General features: G+C 53.3%; 1 protein-coding gene across 2 annotated transcripts in view; it reads left to right on the top strand.

Moving 5' to 3' along the window:
* Positions 1-15280, top strand: part of LRRN1 (leucine rich repeat neuronal 1) — a 38307-nt gene that overhangs the window by 6053 nt on the left and 16974 nt on the right. The window contains exon 2 of one of the 2 annotated variants that reach the window (XM_070050023.1): positions 10617-10738. The exons of the other annotated variant lie outside the window; for it this stretch is intronic. The gene's annotated coding sequence lies outside the window, so the exon portion shown is untranslated. The remainder of the gene's footprint in view (positions 1-10616; positions 10739-15280) is intronic. 2 annotated transcript variants of the gene reach the window in all.

The raw sequence follows: 15280 nt of genomic DNA, 5'->3' as shown, positions 1-15280 counted from the left end.
TTGCTTACTTCTGCAAAAAAAAAAAAAAAAAAAAAAAGAAAAGAAAACAAAGGCACCACGCAGGGACACTCGAGCTGGCGCTCCCACACACCTGAGGACTAAAAAGGCCGTCTCTCTAATGTCTTACGCTGCCTGTAGCAGCTTTCAAAAATACTTGACAAGCTTGGGAAAAGAGGTTCACTGGAGAGTGCGGGTTGGTGTACAAAATGAGATGCGAAATGAGAAAGCCCAGGACCCCCGGAAGGAACGGAGGGCCTTCTGCAGCAGATCCCTGTCCTAGCTCTGCTTGATTTTGCTTGCCTCTCCGGCAGCAGTATTTCCACTTTGCTAGCAGAGGGTGCTGACCAGTGTGGTGCATGCATGGGCACGGGTGTGCACACGCACACACGCGAGGACAGATGGCATGTGGGGAAGTTTATGTTTGCTTGTTTAACAAGATTTGCACGGTGAAGTGTGTTTTGGAGACTGCCTTCTCTCAAGGTCTCAGGGGTTGCCGGCTTCTCTGGGATGGTGCCAGGCGTCTTGTGAGAAGCCAGACTGAGCAGCTGCATGGTGCCTGTGGTTTCCAAGATAATGCACACGAGTTTCCCGGCGCTTGGCCACATCCCGAGGGCTTCCGGGACACTGGTGGAGTCTATGTTAACTCGTTGCACCACCACAGACCCACTGAGGACGGAAGGGTAGCAAGTCCCAGATTGCCAGGCCAGGGTTCTGTGCAGGGAGGCCTGGGCATGCCACTCACCCCTCCCCAGGGACCAGGTAGCTTTGCTGTGTTCCACAGGGACACAGCCAGCCCTCTCACGTACTCAGAGGCTCTCAGCTGCTTTCCCAGGAGGCTCAGTGAAAAACATGAGTTGGTTCTATGCCACCTGAAAGAAAAGCGCAGAACCGGGACCAGCACCATGGCACACTAGGGTAAGCCACTGCCGGCAATGGCACCATACCATGTGAGCACCAGTTCGAGGTCCAGCTGCTACACTTTGATCCAGCTCTCTGCTGATGGCCTGGGAAAGCAGTAGAAGGTGGTCCAAGTGTTTGAGCCCCTGCACCCACGGAGAGACCCAGAAGAAGCTCCTGGCCCAGTCTTAGTCATTGTGGCCTTCTGGGGAGTGAACCAGCAGATGCCAAATCTGTCTCTCGCTCACTCGCGCTCTCGCTCTCTCCCGCCCTTTCTCTCTCCCTTTCTGCAGTTCTGGCTTTCAAATAAATAAATCTTTAAAAAAAATAAGAAAAGCACAGGAACATGGACAAGGGTTGCTGCGAGAAGTTTCTCTGCTCATAGGGTCGTCCAGTTAAGCTGGAACCGGGAGGAAGCTCCCAAAGCCATTCCTGCTGGGATTGAGTACTGGGGGAGAGACGCGCTCCACGCACACGAGGTGTTTTCGTGATCAGGAAGAGAATGTAACACAGGGCTCCCACGTGGCATCCCCAGAGCTGCCCATTGTCCTGACGCGGCGGAGGGCTGAGGGTAGAAGCAGAAGGCGCGGCGATGTCCTCGTGCTGCCCAGGTGCTGGAGAGCAGCCCAGACGCCTTGGATGCACGGGCTCACTCTGTCCTGGCGGTGACTCCGTAATGTCCACACAGTACAGAGAAACTGAGGCGGCGAGCCGTGAAGCAACTCGCCCGAGGTCCCACGGAGAGTGTGTGCTTGCATATTTGTGCAGCGAATGCAGGAGCAGGAACGCATGTCTTCTGGCTCGGAGGGGAGAGACCGGCTTTCTGCAGGGCACTGTCAGGAGCTGTGAGACCAGAGACGGGGAGAGCGGAGAGGTGTCAGGGCGGGACTGCGAGCCCGGGCTGCTCACACACGTGCTACGTCTCCTCCTCTCTACTGCACTTTAAACCAAAGGGTGGGGCTGGATTCCTCTTCATAGCCCATCCAATTTTGTCATTCCATTTAAAATGGTGTTTCTTTAATAAAACATTTTTACTACTTTCAGTTTTGAAATCTAATACTTGTTTCATTTTAACAGTCATCACTGAGTTACCCTTTAAAACTGCGTTGTATACATTCTAAGTATTAAGAGCATATTTAAGATAGATAATTGTAAATGGCTAAAAATGCATGCTTAGAGACTGCATTCTCCTGACCATTCTCCCGCCTGCATATTTAGTTACATGGTTGCTGTCTAAATTTAGAAAGTTTCTAAACATTGGCAAGTGTTTTTATACAGAGGACAGGCAGAAATAAGAAAAGATCCAGCTTGAGAAAAGTATTGTCTTTGGCACTTGCAGAGATAGTAGATTGTGGGATCTTATCAAGCTCCTGACTAGTTCTCAAGAGCTGTGAGCTGCTGCAATATCAACCACCTCTCGCTCACGGATTTCCTTTGAAGATTGTTGTGCTTTACGGTTTCCTTCTGACATGCACGTGCCCCTTCCTGCCACCCTATATGGGGTGTCCAGGCCAGGTTAGGGGAGAGCAGGCAAGAGGGCAGTGTCCAGGCCAGGTTAGGGGAGAGCGGGGAAGAGGGCAGTGTCCAGGCCAGGTTAGGGGAGAGTGGGGAAGAGGGCAGTGTCCAGGCCAGGTTAGGGGAGAGCGGGCAAGAGGGCAGTGTCCAGGCCAGGTTAGGGGAGAGCAGGCAAGAGGGCAGTGTCCAGGCCAGGTTAGGGGAGAGCGGGGAAGAGGGCAGTGTCCAGGCCAGGTTAGGGGAGAGTGGGGAAGAGGGCAGTGTCCAGGCCAGGTTAGGGGAGAGCGGGGAAGAGGGCAGTGTCCAGGCCAGGTTAGGGGGGACAGCGGGGAAGAGGGCAGTGTCCAGGCCAGGTTAGGGGGGACAGCGGGGAAGAGGGCAGTGTCCAGGCCAGGTTAGGGGGGACAGCGGGGAAGAGGGCAGTGTCCAGGCCAGGTTAGGGGGGACAGCGGGGAAGAGGGCAGTGTCCAGGCCAGGTTAGGGGAGAGCGGGGAAGAGGGCAGTGTCCAGGCCAGGTTAGGGGAGAGCGGGGAAGAGGGCAGTGTCCAGGCCAGGTTAGGGGAGAGCGGGGAAGAGGGCAGTGTCCAGGCCAGGTTAGGGGAGAGCGGGGAAGAGGGCAGTGTCCAGGCCAGGTTAGGGGAGAGCGGGGAAGAGGGCAGTGTCCAGGCCAGGTTAGGGGAGAGTGGGGAAGAGGGCAGTGTCCAGGCCAGGTTAGGGGAGAGCGGGCAAGAGGGCAGTGTCCAGGCCAGGTTAGGGGAGAGTGGGGAAGAGGGCAGTGTCCAGGCCAGGTTAGGGGAGAGCGGGGAAGAGGGCAGTGTCCAGGCCAGGTTAGGGGAGAGCGGGCAAGAGGGCAGTGTCCAGGCCAGGTTAGGGGAGAGCGGGCAAGAGGGCAGTGTCCAGGCCAGGTTAGGGGAGAGCGGGCAAGAGGGCAGTGTCCAGGCCAGGTTAGGGGAGAGCGGGCAAGAGGGCAGTGTCCAGGCCAGGTTAGGGGAGAGCGGGCAAGAGGGCAGTGTCCAGGCCAGGTTAGGGGAGAGCGGGGAAGAGGGCAGTGTCCAGGCCAGGTTAGGGGAGAGCGGGGAAGAGGGCAGTGTCCAGGCCAGGTTAGGGGAGAGCGGGGAAGAGGGCAGTGTCCAGGCCAGGTTAGGGGAGAGCGGGGAAGAGGGCAGTGTCCAGGCCAGGTTAGGGGAGAGCGGGGAAGAGGGCAGTGTCCAGGCCAGGTTAGGGGAGAGTGGGGAAGAGGGCAGTGTCCAGGCCAGGTTAGGGGAGAGCGGGCAAGAGGGCAGTGTCCAGGCCAGGTTAGGGGAGAGTGGGGAAGAGGGCAGTGTCCAGGCCAGGTTAGGGGAGAGCGGGCAAGAGGGCAGTGTCCAGGCCAGGTTAGGGGAGAGTGGGGAAGAGGGCAGTGTCCAGGCCAGGTTAGGGGAGAGCGGGCAAGAGGGCAGTGTCCAGGCCAGGTTAGGGGAGAGTGGGGAAGAGGGCAGTGTCCAGGCCAGGTTAGGGGAGAGCGGGCAAGAGGGCAGTGTCCAGGCCAGGTTAGGGGAGAGCGGGGAAGAATCCCTGTCGACACCACATCTCGGCTCCGTGAAGTGACGTGCTTCCCTGTGCTGCGTCCCTTCACCGGCAGGCTGGGGTGATGACAGAGCCCGCCTGCAAGGCCCTGGGAGCCCCAGTGGGAGGGTGCACAGAAAGCCCTTGGCACAGCTCCTGCACCAGGGCTATTACTTAGCAGCCAGTGGCAGCCAGTAGGAGTGGCACCATCATGCTGAGTGTCCACACCCTGAGCACGCTACTTCTGAGGCAAGTGGAGAGATTTTAAGGGAAAGGAGACTCAGACTTGATGTTTTACGATGCCAGTAGTTCATGTGCTTGTCACCTCTTGTGGCAGACGCCAAGAGCTCTGTGTCTGTCCGTGCATACAAGCCGTCTTGAGTTAGCCGCTGTGCTCTAAAAACTGGCAAACAGGTGAGTACGCCGGAGTCTTTGCGGTTTGTTTCTAAATTCTCTAGATCCACTTACTTTTCCTTCTCTGAAAACACTTAAACGCCCCTAAGTAGCACAGAGTCACATTTTCCGACCAGAGAAAGTAGATCAGGTTCGATGCTACCATTCCACAAAGAAGAGCTGAACATAAGACCCTGGAACTAAGAGACCCCAGCAGCTTCCCCTCTCAGTGTCCACGGTTGTGCTGGAGTTGTTGGGAGCACTAAGCTCTTAGAACAGCCAGCATCTTGGAAGTGCTTGGTCATCAGTGCTGCTACATTGCTAACTCTCGGGACAGCATCTTCACGCATCATCAGCTTGCTTCTTGACCACAGGAGGCTGTGGTTGGGACCACTGCTGTGCAAGCAAGGAGGAGCCACCTGGTGATCAAGTCCTGGAGACCCCTGGCGCCCCTGGGCGTGCTGGCCAGGGCAGGTTGCTGTGGCTGAGCCTCTGCAGTGCCCCTGGCTGTAGCCAGCAGGATTTCCATGTGCAAGTGAGGGGGGAAATGATGCCTCTGCTGCCCACATTGCCCTTGAATTCCATGGGAGAAGGAAATAATTGTTTACAGGGAACTTCGTATCCGTCGTGTTGCTTGATCTTCAGAATCGGGGCTTCCCAAGGTGGGTGGTGGCACTTACACATAACTGGGACCCTCCATACCCTTAGCTTGGAGACAGACGCAAACACCGGCTGGTCCTGTGGGCTGCGTGTTTTGAGAAAAGCACATAGCAACCCTAGGGACTAAGTATCAGCCCATCTTAAAGATGGGGGGAAATGCCAACAGGAGGCTCTTTCCCGGTCCCTCGCACCAGGTCCGCACCCAGGAGCAGGCCCTGTGAACTGGGGCTCCCTGTGAGCTGTGTCGGCTGCACCACCCTTGATTTTCCCGCCTCCAGTCCAGCATGTGTCATGGTAATTGAGGGTTACTTTTCCATCACTGTAATGCCGCCTTCCCCAAACGGCTCCTGAAGGGGAAAGGCTAGAGAAGCAGTTGGCACGTGTGAAATGCACTTTGCAAATATTTGCTGAGTGAAAGGAGAAAGCGATTTCTATATCATAAGTCTGTTTCACTTTGTCAATACTGATTCTTCTAAATAATTTCTATAAAATTATTTCCGCTGTGGCTTGCGAGAAAACGAGGAGTTCATAAACGAGTGTTGCCGTCAGAGATGGGAGGTGGTGCTGCTTCGGAGAGGTTACTATGGAAGGTTGAACTCATTTGAGAATGCTTTTATGGTATCATTGCCAAGCAGGAGTTATTAATCCAAGTCTTCACTGAATGCCTGTGCAATAGCAAGTGCGGTTAGCAGGGTGGTGGGAGGGCAGGACAGTGGACATGGCATCTTTCCTATCCAAAGTGAGAGTCCAGGCTTCACGGTGGAGGGAGACTCCATAAAAGGAAGACAGAATAATTAAGGGCGCATCTGTAGAAAATCCACAATGAAGTAGAAAACAGCAGGCTCAGACCAGATGAGGAGGGGTTTGAATCTCGGCTCTGTCACAGTTAGCCATGCAGTCTTGGTTAAAGGATCCATTGACCCCAGGTGCCCCCATCTGCAAAGTGGAAGCAACCCCGAGCACTGCTGTGAAACTGTCTGGGAAGGCCCCTGGTAGAATTCCGGAACATGACAGTCATTTGCATGTACCAGTCGGCAGTTGCTGACAGCATCCTTGTGTGGATCTTGTGGCCGTGAGCTGAGGAGACAGTGGTGACCACTGGCGGTGAGATGTGCCCCCTTCCACGCAGAACTTGTGTGATGGGGAGAAATGCAGTGATCCAGTTATGGCACAAGAACAATCGAAATGACGGCTGTATTAAGTCCTGTGACAGAAATCCAGGGGGCTGGGGCAGTAACGTCGTGGAGGCTTCTAAGAGAGGACCTCCCCAAGAACTGCAGCATTGAAACCGGAGCCTGACGTGTGAGAGTCAGCCAGGTGGAGGTGTGCAGAGGCTGCAAGGAAGCTGGTGAGCGAGGAGCAGAGACCAGGGTGGCTTCGGATAGGATTAAGGAAGGAGGCTTTGCTTTTCCCTGCTTCCAGAGTGCCCCTGGAGTTCGGAGAAGACAACTTGCCCAACGTTCAGCAAGGGGGAGCTGCTGTGACGTCAGCAGAGGTTCGCTGCCTGGAGTCCTGCCAGAGAGACAACGCCAGAAGGCTAGACTTCCTGCAGCGGGCAGTGGCGAGAGCGGTCCTGCTGTGTCCAGGCTGCGCGGTGGGATGGCGGTGTCTGACCTTCGTGGCCTGGCAGGTGACCAGCGGCGAGAGGAAGGGCACCAAGGAGGAGGCCTCCCTCCTGCGTTCCTGTGTGACCTCAGGCGTGCCGCTGACCTTGCTGAGTCTGGCTTGTTCCGTTGGAGAGTGATGAAAAGCAAGGATGCCGGCAGGGTGCCCCGGTGGTGGGGACTGAGCTCCTCTCTCTGTTTGCTCTCTGTTGCCACGCCCACCCCACCGTCCCCTGCCCTTTTCCTGTAGATGAAGCTTCCATTGAGATGTTAATGTGACTGACAACGCAGCACCTGTGTTGCCCAGAGATGTTGCGTCTTCATGTGCTGTAGGTATGGCCAGCATCTGCCCTAAAGTGTGGAATACCACTGTTGCAATGCTCTCCTCAGCCACACGGAGCTGGTGGGGCTGTGCGGGGTCCTCCCCCAGCTGTGGAGTGCGTGTCATTAGGGCTCCCATCGCACGTGGCACCAGTGATTGGTCCTCAGTGCAGAGATCTACTCTGTCCAACCTCAAAATTATTCTGGTTCATAACACTGAGGTCGTTTCAACACCCAGGTAGCATGTTACCCCGTAACTGTTTGAGTTCTATCTTTGAATTGACTTAGAACTAAATTCAGATTCTACCACAAAATAGTTATCAAGGAAGATGGGGGATGGAGTCAGTTCTTTTTCACTGAGGCGCAGAATTGACCTTCATGCTGTGCCATGATTTACGGCGTCAATCTCTGGTTCCCGCCACTCTTATTACTGGCCTGCTTTTCTCTCTGTGCCTCTTGAGACCTTAAGAAATCTTGTTACTGGATCTTATGAGAAAAACTCCCTAGCCGTAGCCTCACCACCAAACCCCACTCCTGAACGTCACCGAGGAGCTAAGAGGGAGCAGTATCGCCTCAATCCAGAATCAGCTGCAGTTGTCCGAGGAAGGCAGGGCCTTCGGCAGAAGAGCAGCAACCAGGAAGGGGAGTGTCAGCCTCTTCCTGTCCTGTCACTCGCGGGAACCCATCCAGCCTCTGCAGTGGCTCCTGCTCTTGACCTGCCCAGTCTTGGGAGCCTTGTCTCTAACCCCCACCCCATTCTCGACATGTCATCAACTGTAGGACCCAGTACTTGATTGTGTAGTTATGTTCCCTAAACCCCTTCCATGTGGTTCCTCCTCTTTGTTCCACCACTTATGTAGCTGTTTTAGGTGCTGAGCTGGAGTTGCCGGGACCCATTATGCCCGCTCTCCAGTCTCTCAACCACGACTGCTGGGTTCACCTGTCTGAACTACAGAAGTGACCCCACGGTTCTCCTGGGCTGTGCCTTTAGTTGTCCCCACTGCCTGTGGGATTGTGCTGAGTATCCCGACGCCCCTCCATACGCACCCTCAGCTTCGGGCGGACAGACTGGCCGTCTGGTCTCCTGCTGGGCTCTGCTTCCTGTGGCAGCCAGCTCACAGCTGCTGGGCCATCTTGAGTGAGTTTACGTTAGCCTTGCCCACCGCTCGTGTTAGACTCTGTATTTATCCCCCCAACATTAGTATGTTGGAACTGAAGTACCAAGGCGATGGTTTGGGGAGGCAACTCGGTCGTGCGGGCCTCCGATCCTGAATGACTAGTGCTCCGAGGACAGAGGGGGGGCGCTCGAGTCTCCGCTGCCACCCGAGGACCAACCAGAGGCACCGTCTGGGAAGCAGAGCACCGTCCTTGCCTTGATCTCGGAGTCCCAGCCCGGAAATGGGAGAACATACTCTCTTCTTGCTAATTTCCCAGTCTCAGGAATTTTGTTGCAGCAGCAGGGATGGCTCTGACACCTTGTAAATGGTCCCTTTTTAAAACCTTGCTTTCCTCATTCCCTTTTGAGTGTACCCTCTGATTTCTTCTGCATCTCTAAACAAGAATAAGAAATGAGAAAAAAAAAAAAAAACAACTTCCTATCAAAGCGTCAGAGTCGCTCCACGTCTCAGCACCACCCTGCCTTTCCGTCTCAACTTCTGTTCCTGTCTTGGAACCCTTGAAATCCCGTTCAGAATGCAATGGTCCTGTTGCATGTGGCTATCCCAGGTCTGCTGCTCTCGGCCTTGTCCTGGGGGTGTGCCCGTAAACATTAAATAGCTGGCTCCCCAAAAGAAAGCTCTGATTTGTAGGACCAGTTTTAAGCTACCGATGCCTTCAAGTCTCTGAACTCGGATGTGGAAAGGAATGCCCACCATGAGCCCCACACCTCTGCTCTGCACACAGGTGCCCCTACCTGGGCTTTTCTGGACCCTTCTGCCCCCTCTCCCGTCCCAGGGTCTTACACAGAAGAGCTGCTGGATAAATGAATTCGCTTCTGTCACTTTTGTAGGAACAGTGCAAAAACCTACTTCTTAGCCACGTGTTAGCAGTGATATTTCTCATGGTGAGTGCTAACACGGATGCTGGTTAGATTTCTGAGACTTAAAAGCCCTAAAGTGTAAATAAGCTACTTGTTCACATTTTCTGCCAAGTGGCTGAAGCTTACTGCTTAAACTTGCTCAATTCCCTAAGAAAATAATTCTCATTTGTTTTCAAGTTATGTCATCATTATCCTTATTTAAATATAATTTGAAGTAATAAGTCATCATTAAAATATATTCCCTCACTAACAAAGCCATTTGAATATTCCATAGTTTATGTCTCCTTGAGACTAAAACTCTACATAAAATTTCTAAGGAACATGTTGGTCCTAAATTCATGAGATTGTACTGTAATCTGTTTTCTTTTTTTTTCTCAAACAAAATACCTCACATATTTAATCCTAAATTGACCTACCAGTGCCTTGCACAGAAAGGGAAAACCACACTGTCGGTGGGAGATGCCCAGGTATGCAGACAGTGGCGGCCTTGAGACACCGAGAACGTGTGTGCCGTCCCACGTGCGGTCAGCGCCTTCCAGGTGCGGCTTGGAGCTGGCTTCTCCCGAGTCTCCCCCTGAAGTCGTCCCTGATTCTATTCCTGGTTTCCATCCAACCCCGCTGGGCAACAGGATGATTTCGCTTGAGTGCCTTGCCAGCATCACTGCTGAGATTGTTGTGAGACGCCATGGCCAGGAACGGCATCAACCTCACGCGCAGGGTGGTGTGGGCAGGGGTCGGGGGGCTGCGGTTTATTCCAAGTTGTATTCTGTCAAGAGAGCCCCTTTAGTGAGCCAGGCTTTCCAAGAGACAAGTTTAATTTTGCTTCATTAAAAAAATGCTTCCTGTAATTAAGGTTCAAACCCTAAGTGTGATTTCTATTAGAAGGTGCTGAGGCGAGTACATAACCGGTGACAGTACCCTAGCACGGCGTTACTCTGTGGTGAGCTGCTAAGGATGACATTATGGGTATCCAACTAGAATGATTCTTTGTACTTTGAGTGAAACATGAATCCAAGAGAAACTGTAGAACAGACTGATTTATGATGCCTGCTGCCCAATGTTATCAGCTGCTCCTTTGCATCATTTGGTTACACACAGCCTAAACTGTGTTATGAAAGACCATTCCACTAGTGTGCACTGGTGGATTTATGGTGCACAGGTCATCAGAGATGTAAGCACTTTTTTGGGATTGGCTCATTAGTCTCAGATGCATGCTAAGATAGGGGGCCACGCTGGCATCAAGGAGACTCTAACACGAAACTGCTTCAAATTCACGGTGCTCGCTTTCACCTGGTTTCAATTTACCAAAACAATTTAAAAACCTGATTAACAGAAATCCTAATTAACTAGACTTTTCCCCCCGCGAGTCCACTTTTAAGAGAAAATGGAAAACAGGAAGAAAATAAGTTAATATCCAGGACTTTAGATTAACAAAAAATAAAAGATTTCCAACGTGAGTTCATTATCAGGGCCCTGAAGAAAAGTATGTCTTAAAATTTTTTTTAAATCTTGAAGCCTTGAGCTAACCAGAAAATTCAGTCTGCACCGTACCTAACCTGATCTTCCGGTTGGCCAGGGCTTCTGCACTGCGTGGTTTCCTCCCTGATCCTGAGAACGCTGCAATGCACTCTCGCTACTTGCAGGTGGCCCGGGACGACGGTGGAGGGAGCTGGACCACAGAAAAGGCACTGACTTCGAGCCCGGCCTCCGTGGCTTTCACCGATAGCTGTGGGACTGACAAGTTGCTTGGATCCGTTTGGATTCCGTAAGAGACAGAAGCAGTAGGGTGGGCGGGTGGGCAGATGGAGGGACATCTGATCAGAAGATTTATTACAATGATGACCTCAAAAGACTGGGGACTGAGCGGTTCACCTCTGCCGCCTGCAGAGCGGAGGCACCATCCAAGTGTTGTAGGAATCTGAGTGCCGTGGCGAGCATGGCCCACACGGGAAGGCTCGCGTGGGGAGCATGCTCCCCAGTGCGGCCGTGTTAAGAGGTGGTGGGCCTTTAAGAGGTGCAGGTTCGTGGGTAGGTCACCACGGGATGTGCTTGGAAGCACTGCCCAGTTCTCACGGGACCCCAGTCTCGCTCCGGCATCCTGCCTCCCCCGGGACCCCAGCCTCCCCCAGGCTCCCTGCACTGTGATGCCATCTGCCACGAGGTCCTCCCTGGAGCTGTGCTGATGCCCGAAAACCCAGCTGTTTTGTGATAGTCACGGAAAAGTAACTGATAGGGCAGAGGGAGCCCCCTGCACGGTTTTTGTATGTTACCTGCTCCACACCCCGGCTGGCCTATGTTAGAACTGTGCACTACAGAGCCACTGGGGCCCCCGAGCCTTCGGGGGCGGGGGCACAGCACAGAGGGTGAGGGGAGGGCTGAACAGTCAGCCACATGTTTCGCCTCATTCTTGTGCAGTTAGAGTTCTTTAACTCCTTATCAGAGTGAATCATCACATAAAAATAGTTTACGAGAGGAATTTAAAACCAATTTCAGAGTTTGGGAACACAGGGCTTTCCTTTGCCTCTTTAAAACAAGAAATTCAGCGTGCTAGAGTTCCATCCTCAGAGGGCGAGGACGCTGCCGCCTTAGCCTCGGCCAGCAGGAAATCCCCTGCTGAGGGTAACGTGCGCTACCCTAGATCTGTCTCCAGGCTTTACGGGAACATTTTAATTTGGAAGGGATATGTTCTTGACATTTTCCCAGTCTAAGGTTTAAACAGCACTCAGTCTTCCAGTTGGCAGATTCTAAGCAGTCCAACTCTTGGGAGAAATATCAGTGCATCAGAGCTGTTGGCTCACATATTATTGGATTTTTAAATAAAAATTTTTAATAAGAATGCTTTTAAATAAAATGTTGTTAAAATGTCGGATAATTAAAGATCACTGCTGTATTTTAAAATAGAGCAAAAGACAGGCAGAACTGTGGTTGAGCAAAGACGATCAGAGTGCATGTTCTGAAGGGCACGTGAACGTGTTTGCCGGCTCCCCATGAGGAAGGTTATTTCACTTACTGCTCAGCCTCGGCCGGTCTGGGAGCAAAAGCAGGCCTGGCCAAGTCTGCCGAAACTGCGGCCGCCGGCTGGGTCCTGTCCCCACCCTTCACACGGGCACTGCCAGTGCTGCCCGCGACCAACCTGGCTTCCCCGTGGTGCTCGGGCAGTGCTCCCTGGCCAGCCCAGAGCCGTCGCAGCACTCGCTCCTGCTGCAGCCTTTGTGAACACAGCACGACGACGTCCAGGGCTGAGGGAGAGACCACGCCGTACACTGGGAAGTACTGAGAGCGGTCCTTCTAGGCATATTAGGCTGCCAAACTGAAGATTTAGCCCTTATTTAACATGTAATCATGCTGCTAATTACAAAGCAATTACTTCACACAGACGTATTACAGGAAGAGAATTAAAATAATCTGTAAAAGCCTAAAATTACTTGATTTCATGGCGGTTTTTATGTCACTGCACTTGCTGGTGCTAGAGCGGAGCGGGAACGGCAGCCCGTGTTGGCCGGCGTGCTGTGCCGTCAGTCCCTCCGCTCGGTAATGGGAAGTTGCTACTTTATGATTCCAGCGATGCAGGTAGCCCATTTCGTGCGAAGGAGAAAAAGCAAACTTTCTTGACTCCACAATGAATTAAACAGAAAAAACAAACAAAAACACAACTTTCTTCCTACTCTCTTTCCCTGTCATAGAGCCTCGGGTTTAAAGGGGATTTGAAAACCAAAGGTCCCAGAATTCTTCCAGCTGGTTCTGGTGTGTGACGTTCAGAGCGTCGTGGGGAGTGGTCCTGGCGTGCAGCTGAGACACTTCATGAATAATGATGAGTCTCGCCCGCTGGGGCCCAAAGAAGCTGCCGAAATGATTGAATTTAGCGCAGTTTTTTCACCTGGAGAAACTACAGCCTGCCTGGTCTGAGGCTTACAGGCGGCAGTACACATGAACTCCCTTCATGATCACTTGGGGCACTCGAAAGGCAGGGGGACGCGGGGAATGAGCGACTCCAGTGCACTACGTGTCAAGTGAAATTAGCATTCATGCAGAATAACTTAAAAGGGTGGTTAGGACCCAGATGGGCAGCTTTAGAATCTACACTTCGCTGGTCTTGTAGGGCTGCCATGACCAAGACCACTGTCCGGGCAGCTTTAAACAACAGCAGCGCTCGTCCCATTGTTTCATCACAGGCCCAGAGGCTGTTCAAGATGGAGGTATCAGGGTTCCCACAGCATCACACCTCCTCTGAAACAGGTGAGCGAATCAGTCCTCCTCCCTGTCTTGCTTCTGGGCGTTGCTGGCAAACCCCAGCGTCCCTTGGCTTGGCCCTGTGAGTCTCCACTCTCTGCCTTCACTGTCACGCATGATCTTCTTGGAGCCCCACCTTCATGTCCTCTTCCCTCTGTTAAGATCACTACTCATGGGGTTAGGGGCCTGGCCTACTCCAGCCTGAGTTTATCTTTACATATTACATACGCGGCAGCCCTACTTCCGAACGTGGTCCATCACTCGGTGTCCTGGTTCCTGGAGGACACGGTTCAACCAGTAGCAGGCAGCTTGGTGCAGATCAGGGGACGCGTAGTAAGAGTCCTAGGTCTTCTACACACAGCATGAACTCATCCTGTCCACAACCCCTCGAGGAAAGGATGCCAGCACCTGTCTCCAGGAGACGTGCAGCCTGGGGAGAGAAGGTGATGTGCCGGGGCTGGGCCTCGGCCTGCACAGCCTGTGCCCACCCTTCTGCAGAGCTGCCTTCTCTAATGTCCTCTTCCCCCTCTTCTTATATCGAGGAAGACAGGCAGGATACACGTGACATGATCCCCGAGTTCTCAGAAGTCATTCTCACCTTTCCCGCAGCAATGCTAATTTGCCTTGCTAGGTTTTAGAATTACTTTTCTCTCCTGTCTTCTGCAATCCTCTTGCCTAAGGACACGATCCAGAGAAGGCTCATGATTTTGAGGGGAGGATATTACCTAGACAGGCTTGTTTGTTTATTCAACACCATTTGGGGGTGCTGCTCTGTGTTCTAGCAGGCCCTGTGCAGCAAGCTTGCCCTCAGCCTGCCTCAGCTTCAGGAAGTACGGCTAGGCTTGGCATCTGGCACGGGGCTAAATGCGTTCTGTTCGGGTTATTTTCTGTGCAGCGTGTTCTTCAGCCCTGGGCACCTCACGTACAGCTGTAAGGAAAGCCGCGGTGCGCGCGGTCGCGTCTGATGCAAGCTCTGCTTGCTTCACTGGTTCCTTCAGATTCAAGTTACAAACTTTTTCCGAAAGATGTAGTTAGTTAGTTATTTGAAAGGCAGAGCAAGAGAGAGAAGAGAGAGATTTGCCATCTGCTGGTTCATCCTCCAAGTGGCCACAATGGCCAGGTCTGGGCCAAGCCGAAGCCAGGAACCAGAAACTCCATCCCAGTGTTCTGCATGGGTGCCAGGGGCCCGAGTACTCGGGCCGTCACGTGCTGGGTTCCCAGGAGTGTCAGCAGGGGCTGCTGGGGCTCAGATCAGTGCACTGATGCGGGATGCCAGCGCCACAGCAGTGACTTAACCCACCTTGCCACCGCGCTGGCCCCTCCAAGGACGGACTTTTTGATAGTTTGCTGGCCTTCCTGCACTGACTTTTGCACACATGTCACCCAGACACCTGTGTAGGCGGCTTTGTGCTCTCCAGTGTGGCAGAGCAGAGGGAAGCCCAGGATCTGGAAGGCTGAGTGTGTCTGATGTGGGGACCCTGGCTCCTGGGACTGACGTGTCCAGTGCTTGCAGGCTGGTCTCTGTGGTAACTGCAGGGCCTCCCAGGACAAGCAAAGCTTGGGTTAAGTGAGGCTGAGATTTAGGGTTAGCCTGGGTCACCTCTGAGAACACCCAGATGGCTCCACAAAGTCAAGTCTCACTGCCTCTGTAGTTAGCAGGCCTGGACCACACAGTGCTGGCCCCTCTGAGCCCGCGAGTGCTGGAAGCCAGGATGGCGCAACCTGGAGTGCTTACACTCGGCCTGCAGTAGAGCCTTCCACGGAGCTTTTAAGGGTTCCCGAAGACGACTTAGGGTTTCTCAACTTCACAATGGTGATGGTGTGGGAGGAGCTTTGAATTAGGCTCTTCCCGGGTCTCTGGGGGGCTGGCCACAGCAGCAGCAGATCTGTGCTGGCCCCTTGAGCACGCGGGAAGCAGCCCACACTCAGCAGCTTGCTGTGTCGCTGAGCTGGGAAGCTGTGCCCGTCAGGTGTACTGAGTGTGTTTTCTCAGGAGAGCACCTCCAGGGCTCCCCTGGGACGTGACACGGTGGAAGCCGAGGGGCATCTGTTTATTCCAGACCTACTTCATCGAAAT

The sequence above is a fragment of the Oryctolagus cuniculus genome, chromosome 10 (genome assembly GCF_964237555.1).
Source record: "Oryctolagus cuniculus chromosome 10, mOryCun1.1, whole genome shotgun sequence".
Taxonomy (NCBI): Eukaryota; Metazoa; Chordata; class Mammalia; order Lagomorpha; family Leporidae; genus Oryctolagus; species Oryctolagus cuniculus.
The sequence above is the reverse complement of the archived record's forward strand: the minus strand, read 5'-3'. Positions and strand labels throughout refer to the sequence as shown.